This window comes from Schistocerca gregaria, chromosome 5 (genome assembly GCF_023897955.1).
Source record: "Schistocerca gregaria isolate iqSchGreg1 chromosome 5, iqSchGreg1.2, whole genome shotgun sequence".
NCBI lineage: Eukaryota > Metazoa > Arthropoda > Insecta > Orthoptera > Acrididae > Schistocerca > Schistocerca gregaria.
In genome coordinates this window covers 236966577-236976126 of record NC_064924.1, presented here as the reverse complement: position 1 = coordinate 236976126, position 9550 = coordinate 236966577, and positions in this window count along the sequence as shown.

Below are 9550 nucleotides of genomic sequence, written 5' to 3'. Positions count from 1 at the left end.
GCCTTCAGTAGTTTGAATCTTTTATTTAGCTGGCAGTTGTGGCGCTCGCTGTATTGCAGTAGCTTGAGTAACGAAGATTTTTGTGAGGTAAGTGATTTGTGAAACGTATAGGTTAATGTTAGTCAGGGCCATTCTTTTTTAGGGATTTTTGAAAGTCAGATTGCGTTGCGCAAAAAAATATTGTGTGTCAGTTTAAGCACAGTCGTGTATAATTGTTCAAAGGGGGCGTTTCAAGCTAACAATCTAAAAGTGACGTCATAGTCATGTTATCGGCGTATAACCTCAAAATAGGTAATAGGTAATGCATATAATAGGTCTGCTTGACGCACTGACTCGTTTAATTATCTAGCTATTCGTAACATTCCTCTGACAAGATTTGATCCTTATTCTTTACATTAGCAAAGAAAACCGCAGGGAACAAGATTCTTTTGCTAGACATGGTACCGCAAATAATAAACATGTTTCCCCATCTTACCCAGTCTTTACTCTGTAGCAAATATCTGATCCCAGTAACGTAGTTGGCGAATCGATTTCCACGTTGACGCACTTAAAGTTCTACACGCAAATTCCGCAACGAATAGCCAGTCATCAACTCATTCCAGCCATTAACAAACGCTTTGTTAAATAACTGGCAGTCTTGAATACGAAATACATCCCTTAGTGACCTTGAAATGTAATTTTTTTACGACAAATAGACAGTCGTCCAGCAGAATAACATAGAATCTCATCAAGAGATTATCTACAATACAGCTCCCTGTATTGATGTTTTCGTAATTTGTGTAATCGATCGCTGTGTTAAAACAATTAAAATTATAGCCATAGAGAGCAGAGTTTTGTAACCAGTTATTGATCGTGATTATCTGAAACGTATGTAATTCTACAGTAGGCAACCCTCAACTTGAATTTATTTAATCCCATGCAAGGTGTTACTTTAGCTCCCCCATCAGTGCGTCACAGTATTTGTAAATGTGTAGGACAATACACAGGAAGGCGCTTCAGTGTAGATTGCAAATGCACAGGAAAGTTTTACATTTTTCTTTAAACACAGGGTATTTTGAGGTTTTTTTACATTTTTCATTGTGAAGCCGACCTACTTCAAGGCAGCAGATATGAAATTCGGATTTAACACTACAAGTACCGGACTTCGACGTACACTTACTAATACTGTGTGGTTCGTTTTTGGATCACACTTGGAAACCACCGTTCTATTCGTATTTGGGTGGTATTTTGAGTGTTGCCATACAAACAATACGTTCACGCAGATTCTAAAGTGTAACCAAAGAATAATATGGTCTTTAAAATGTATAGTACAATGACAACATAAATTTTTAGAAATAAACTTTTTTATTTTAAATTATACAGAAGAAATTCCACAGTCTTTCACCAATCATCGTTAAAATAAGTAAGTAAAATAATGTCACAATGTTTTCCTTTATAAAAAGATTGAAACAGAGTCAAAACATACTGTTAAAGTGAGTGCTAGTAGTATTTTTGCTTTTGCGGACAAATAAGGTAAGTGCTAAGTATTTGTGAAAAATTCAGAAACGCAGCAAGTGACTACAATGCTATGCGTGTTTTCTTCCTTATTGCAAGCAAGGACCTAAACCATAAGAACAAACAACTTCAGTCTATAATTAAAAATATTTGGAAATATTTAAGAACAAAGGGTTGCCAGAATTGTCTAAGCTCGGATAAGCTCACAGTTCAGACTTTCGACAAGAGCTCCTTGCTTGGCAGCTTTTGCACACATACACTAGTGTCCAAAATTAAAGGAACAAACAGAAGTTTTGCAAAGTTGCGTTTGTATTAACAGGTGATAGTAAAGTAGAAAATAATATAAAGAATACAGAAGGTAAACAACTGCAACATGCGTAATGGTAGAAAAACATGTTCTTCGTTTTTTTTCCAACTTAACGGATTTAGACACACATTCTGACAACTGGTTAATGTGCTCAGTATAGGATGTGACCACCTCTGGCAGCAGTACAGGCCTAACAACGATGAGGCGTGCTGTAAATGATGTCATCAACCTCGTGGTGAGGCAATAACGCCCATCCTTGCTGCAGAGATGCTCACAAGTCTTGGAGAGTGACTGGTGGATGTAAACGTGATGCAACCCATGTCCCTAGTAAATCTCAGATTTGCTCTGTGGGATTCAAGTCGGGAGAGCGAGCAAGCCACGCCATACGTGCGAATTCTTTCGTTTCCAAGAAAATATCAACCACCTTCGCTCTACGAGGTCGAGCATTATCGTCCATCAATACGAAGTCTGATCCCAAAATCTCGTCGCGATACTTGACGTTAGTTACGCCTTGCCGTTTCAGTGATACAAATTCATGAAGAGGTGTTCCAGTGGTCAACATAATGCCTGCACACATCATTAAGGACCCTCCTCGATACGTATCTTTCCAAAATGTTCGGGTGTCGAAATCTTGTTCCATGTTCCAGGTGGCGCGTTGACGTCTCCGCTCTAGACATTTCCTTCTGTGAAGACACGCCAGAGGTACACATACAGCAGGACAGGCAATAAAGACCACTCTGTAAAAGCCTTCTGTACACCGTTTGCGTAGATTCAACATGCCCAGGGGATGCTGCGAGGTCGGACGCCAGTTGCAGTGCAGTACTAAGGCGGTACTGTCATCCCCTTATAACCAAATAACGGTCCTCTGTTTCTAATGTCGCACTTGGTAGGTCCTGCTGTGATCTTCAGGATACATTTCCGGCCTCTATGAACTGTCGCCACAACCGAAAAACAACAGAACAATTCACGTTATGCCATCGGGCCACATCAGCTTCCGACTGTCCTGCTTCCATTCTTCCCATGTCCCTCCACCGCAGAGAGTCTGGTAGGCATCTTTTCTGTGCCCTAGAGCACCGTCTATGACTTGTACACAGCGATCGTGTATCTGGACTAAACGGCAAACACTACCCCATTTGATAGGTGCCCTGACATCGATGGCGTGGTTGCTCGTTGACTGGAATGCTATCTTCCGTGCAGAATATGATCATGCGGATATCTGTTGACAGTTTGTATGATTACATCGCGAATTAGACACAGAACGGGGAAATGGTGGTTTGTTGCTTTAATTTGGGTCACCAGTGTACTTGTTGCACTTAAATCATAATTTTCATGTGTTATTCCCCATTTGTTGTTTGGAGGAATCCTGAATCTGACAATACATTCTATTTCCATACTGGTCAGCGCCAATATTGAGGGACTGCAAACGGAGATTGCCTTCTGTCTGCAGTTCGTAGGGGCAGCAAGCTCATCTGCTAGTCTGAGGATGAAAAGTGAAACCTTCTTAGTGGTACATAACTTGCATTGATCATGGCAACGTCAAGATTATTGTAGAAGACATGCACAGACCGTCGGTGGGTGCCAGTTTGGACAATGTGGTGACTAGCCGTTTGGTCTGTTATATCGACTGCACCCTTAGTTTCATTATAAAATTCACAGTTTCTGGAAGTTTCTTCTCAGTGTCCCCATTCACTTGACGCCCAGCATGCACATTACTCAGAATAAAGATTTTTTTTTCTTTTCCCCTTGGTACTCTGCGAGAAGATTGTCACCTGACATGCACAAGTGTGTTGCTTACAATGCGTCGTCTCCACTTCGCCCCGCAGGAGGGATCTCTTTGAGTGATCTCCAAAGAGTGCCAACTAAATTTGTTCCTTTTTGTTTCAACGCATCCGCTGGTTTCCCAGAGGTGAAGAAGTTGTCAAGATGCTACGACTGTAGTTGAGGAATGACTGTGCCAGCTTCGTAATGACATGGTGACCAAGGCCCTTGTTTGAATCACGAGTTTCATGTTTACCACTGTAAGGGAATCCATTCATGATGTAGCGCTTGTCAGCATCACATAAAATCCAGTTTTTTTATCCAATACTTATCAGTTTCACTCAGCCTGAACTGTATAAATGGACACATGCACTTGCAAGGATACAATTGCTTATCGACAGTCATTTTCTCACCTAGCTTGTGGCAGCAATGCAATTGTCAGTAAATAGATTTCATATTTTTGAAGTCAGGCAAAATTTATCATTCTCCGCACGTCGTTTTCTTGATGACATAGAATCAAACTAAGAAGAGTGCATATTTTTGCAAATCTGTTCCCTGACATGGTGCTTTGAATGAAAGGAGGTCCCCCCTCATAGCTCCATAAGTCTTTGTATGAAATAGCTCAAGCGCCATATGCTCAACGAGCGTAGAGTCATCCAATGAAGTAATCTAGTTCTTCCAGGCTTAGGTAGCACTCATTGTTTCCAACTGTGCTGTAAGCCTTTTCTTCAGTGTACTTTGTTATCAGTTTCAGGATCGGGCCACTGACAGGTAGCCGCAAGGCAGAGTGTGGCGAATCGCCTACAACATATCGTTCGGCGTGTCCCGTCAGCCCCCGTACCTCCTGCAACATATTCTGGGTGCTGCGCCTATCTGCTGTGTCCCTGGCTCAAGCCGTGTCCACTTGGCGCCACTTCCTCGCCAGGGAGTGTATGCCCCACGGCGCTTCATCGTCTTCGTCCACAATGAGCTGCTGCACGTCTGGCACCCAACGTACCGCGACCTCGTCCACCTCTTGCCGCTGCGTCAACTGCAACGACCGCCACGCCGTTGCCGTCTTGTGAGTCGTCAGCTGCAAAGTGAATTGTATGTCAAAATCCTTTGTAACGGGTGAGAGATAGGGAATGACGGCAAAAGAACGGCCATTGCGCAATTTGACTTAAGTGTTTTCGTTACATGATTGCGTTTGAGTTTTGAATAAATGTTTTTTTGTTATCAGTGATTTACCGACTTCATCAGGTAATACCTCTGCACTGCCATCCTCGTCCTCATCGATGGCTCCGTCCTGCGTTCCAAAGACGTTTCGCTCGTCGCTGGGAGGGACGTCTACGCCCTCGGGTAGAATCCGTAAATCCGACACCTAAAGAATACAAGAAAGAAAGCCGTACGGTGGACTCCACCCTCACTGGTTCAAAAATTTAGGCAGAGTGGTTCCTGCTTAGGTTGTGAAAGAGGAAAGTCATCGTCAGATGGATCGGATTCTGTCGTCATATGGATCAGATTCTGCTTGCTGTTCATTTGATGCGTCTGAATCACTTGAGTTGGCAGTTTAAACTGGAACAAAATCATTGTCCTCCTCCGCATTCGTCTCACTACCAGATTCACCTCTCGAATGCGTGGGTGAAACGTTCTATAGACAGCGTATAGACAGCACAGAATCTTGGCCTCCGTAAGGCCTCGTCGCGTTCCCATCGTTGCTTCAGTGACGCGAACTAGTGAAAATAAACTGCAATCGTTGACATCAGGATTGCCTCAGCCCGCTCGGCTTGATCACAGACTTACTTATACTGATAGTAAACCCTTGTAAGGATGACGCACCTGACATCTGCTGTCCTGTAAGAGAGCTATTAGGAGTGTCCCAGAAAGAGTAGTGGCAGTTGTGATTTGGGGGAGGGGGGGGGGGGGGTTCGAGGGACTTCCCCACTCTGTAACACATCACTCTGTGGCCTCCCAGAGTCACTCCGTAGGTCTGCATGTTGCTAGTCTCTAGAAAACGGAAAGCCGTGCCGGTGTAAAGTATAGCCCGACCTTCGAATTCGTCATATTTCGCGTTCTTTTCGGCCCACCTCGTGAATAGCATCGAGGCACGGCTAGCAACTATTTAGTGTCTGAAAATCGGTGTTACTTTTTTTGTGCTCTGCCCACTCGCCTAATACATGGTTTCTAAGAAACTGTTTTCTCGGATTGCTAGACAACAGTTCAAACAAATAGTATTAATGGAGTTTATTATCGTAAGTTAAATTGACAATACTTAACTTTGCGCATTCACAAAGGTGTGTCGAAAACAAATGGCGACATGCAAATAATCAATGTCCTTCGGTATATACAATATCAATGCAAGCAAAACAATACAGTTCATAAGTTACTGCTGTAGCGTTTATATGAGGGCTAGTCTTTCAGCCCGGCCGTGACTATGCGGCGCGGCGCTTACATTCTCTTCGCGCAGAGGCCGCTCCTGTCTTGGTGTCGTCCTAGTCAGCGTACTGTTGGCTGACGTCGTCTCACAGACCTCTCTGCTCTTCCGTTCTTGATCGTCGTGTCGGCGCTTGTCGTTACGCCGGAACATTACTGACATCAAATTGCGTTAATATGCTTATAGGTCGAAAATGACCCATATGGTACTACCGGTACAACAGGTATATTTTTCGTATTTCTAGGTGTGGTAGGGGAATGAAATTTTCGTGAGTTGTACAACCCCAAAAACGATGAAAAATCACAGGAGCATTTGATCCTGTAATGGTTATGGAGGTGGGCAGGGCCCTCAAAAACCCTTGTGGGTCAAAAGTGACCCACATAGTACTTCTAGTCAAAAACATATAGTACCACTGAGAAACAAATGTTGACAATTTTATATCGAAAACGGCTGCTTTGAACACCAAGTGAATGGACTACATTGTTTTTCACTCCCCGTGCATAGTCATTGAGCTAGCTGTATTGCTGATAGGACTTTGGAACCCATAGAGTATTCCTTCCACCGATTTGGCGCAATTTTTTTACAATCGCCCTCTGCAATGCTCGACGGTCACTGTCCGTCAGAGGAAGCAAGAATTTCTGATTTGCTTTTAGCACGACGCCAAGGTAGCTCTCCGTGTGTGCAGAAGTAATGCGCCATTTTTGCCTCACCTAACCACATGCAACATCTCTGTTCGCTTTTGCGCACGCTTTGTTGTGGACTTTAAAGGAGATATAAATGGAGATTAAAGGCTCAGTCAAACAGAGAGCGGGCTGCCCGCATGGACAGTAAATCGGAGCAGCAGTTCAGATGGCCACCAACTACTGCTCTTAACTTCAAAAATGGTTCAAATGGCTCTGAGCACTATGGGACTTAACATCTTAGGTCATTAGTCCTCTAGATCTTAGAACTACTTAAACCTAACTAACCTAAGGACATCACACACATCCATGCCCGAGGCATGATTCGAACCTGCGACCGTAGCAGTCTTGCGGTTCCGGGCTGTAGCGCCTAGAACCGCACGGTCACCGCGGCCGGCTGCTCTTAACTGTAACCTCTTCAAAGGTGATGGAGTGAACGAGGAGAACGATGAATTTCGCCATGTTTGTAAGAAACTGTAATATTGTGGAGACAAGTTCTTTAGTTATTCTCATACCAATCGTGAATAATTCAAAACGCTATGAGAGTTTACTGAACCTAAAATCCTGATTAACTCCAATCGTGCATCGTTAATTTAGCCAAACGATATAAAGTATTTAGACGTCCGAGAACTTTATTAAAAGATTGTCAAGAACAATAGTGTTCTGTTACTATGTACAGGTGATGGACAAAAATGTGGAAAAACAACCAACACAATACATCGGCATGTCCAGTACAGTGTAGGAAAACCATAGGAATTCAAAACAGCTTCCAGTCGTCTCGAAATGGATAGATGCACTCTTGTATAGTTTTGTAGGGAAACTTATGACTTTATTCCTGCAAAATAGTGGCAAGTTCAGGTAACGATGATGAAGGTGGACAGCGATCACGTACTTTTCTCTTCAAAGTAGACCACAAAGGATCAATGATATTGGGATATGGTGACGGTGACGTCCAGTAGGGAAGCGAGAATTCATCCTCATGCCCATAAAACCAGTCCTGAACGATGCGAGCTGCTGTTGTCTGAGAATTCAGTATCACCTCTGGGGAACAAACAATGTATCGTGGGATGGACCCGATTATCCAAAACGGTTACATAATCTTTGGCAGTAATGCGACCTTGCAAAGTAACCACAGACCTGTGGAATACCATGATATGGCTCCCCAAACCACCACCAAATCCCCACCATGTTTCACACTTGGGTCGTAAATAGGGCCAGTAGTTGGAAAAAGTATGAAACAACATTCACCCGACCAAGTGACTTTCTTCTATTATTTCACAGTCCACGTTTTATGGCCTCGGCAGGACGTTTCCATGTCAAATGCATTTGCATCACTGATGAGTAATTTAGAATTCCATCTCCCCCCACAATTCCCTGCTTCCGGAGCTTACTTCGTGTTGTCTCGGAGCTGACAACGTTCAGTTATGCAGTGAGTTTTGCAACTGCTGTCCTCTTATGTTTCCTTACAATCCTATTCAATGACCGTCTGTCATTATTACTCAACACATAGTTTCGTTCGCGCGGCGACTTAACAGATACGTTAGCAAAAGATCTGGCAGAGAACCCGAGAATATTCTGGTCCTATGTAAAATCGCTAACTTGATCTAAGGTATCCATCCAGTCACTTACTGACTAGTCTGGTGTGGCAGTGGAAGATAGCAGAACGCAAGCCTAAGTTTCAAATTGCACGTTCAAGAAATCGGTGACGCAGGAGAATCGTCGTTTGACCGTTTGACTCGTATGGATGACATACTAATAAGCATCCCAGGCGTAGAAACGAGCTGAAGGAGTTGAAAACAAATAAATCACTTGGTCCAGATGCAATCACAAATCGGTTTTACAAAGAGTACTCAACGGCTCTGGTCTCTTACTTAGCTTGCATTTATCGCGCATCTCTCTCCCAGGGCAAAGTCCCAAACTACTGGCAAAAAAAAAAAAAAAAAACACGGTAACTCTTGTGTATAAGAAGGGCAAAAGGACGGCCCTCTAAAATTACAAATTGGTTCAAATAGCTCTGAGCACTATGGGACTTAACTTCTGAGGTCTCCCACGCCCGGGTTCGATTCCCGGGGGGGTCAGGGATTTTCTCTGCCTCGTGATGGCTGAGTGTTGTGTGATGTCCTTAGGTTAGTTAGGTTTAAGTAGTTCTAAGTTCTAGGGGACTAATGACCATAGATGTTAAGTCCCATAGTGCTCAGAGCCATTTTTGAACCTTCTGAAGTCATCAGTCCCCTAGAACTTAGAACTACTTAAACCTAATTAGCCTAAGGACATCACACACATCCATACCCGAGGCAGGATTCGAACCTGCGACCGTAGCGTTGGCGCGGTTCCAGACCGGAGCGCCTTGAACCGCTCGGCCACACCGGCCGGCGTAAAATTACAGACCAATATCCCTAACATTGGTTTGCTACAGGATCCTTTAACATGTATTGTCAGTTCGAATATAATAAATTTTCTTGAGACCGAGAAGCCTATGGTCACGAATCAGCATGGTTTTAGAAAGCGTCACTCATGCGAAACTCAGCTTGCCCTTTCCTCACATAATACACTACGAACTATGGATGAAGGGTAACAAGCAAATTCCATACTTCTAGATATCCGGAAAGAGTTTGACACGATGCCCCATTCCAGGCTGTTAAAGCAGGTACGAGCATATGAATAGGTTCACAGATATGTGAGTAGTTCGAAGACTTCTTAAGTTACAGAGCCCAGTACATTGTTCTTGCAGCCGGATATTCAATAGAGACAAGGGTATCGTCAGGAGTGTCCCAGAGAAATGTAATAGGACTGCTACTATTCTCGATATACCTAAATCATTTGGCGGACAGGGCGGGCAGCAATCTGCGGTTGTTTTCTAATGATGCTGTGGTACACGGTGAGATGTCGAACGTGAGT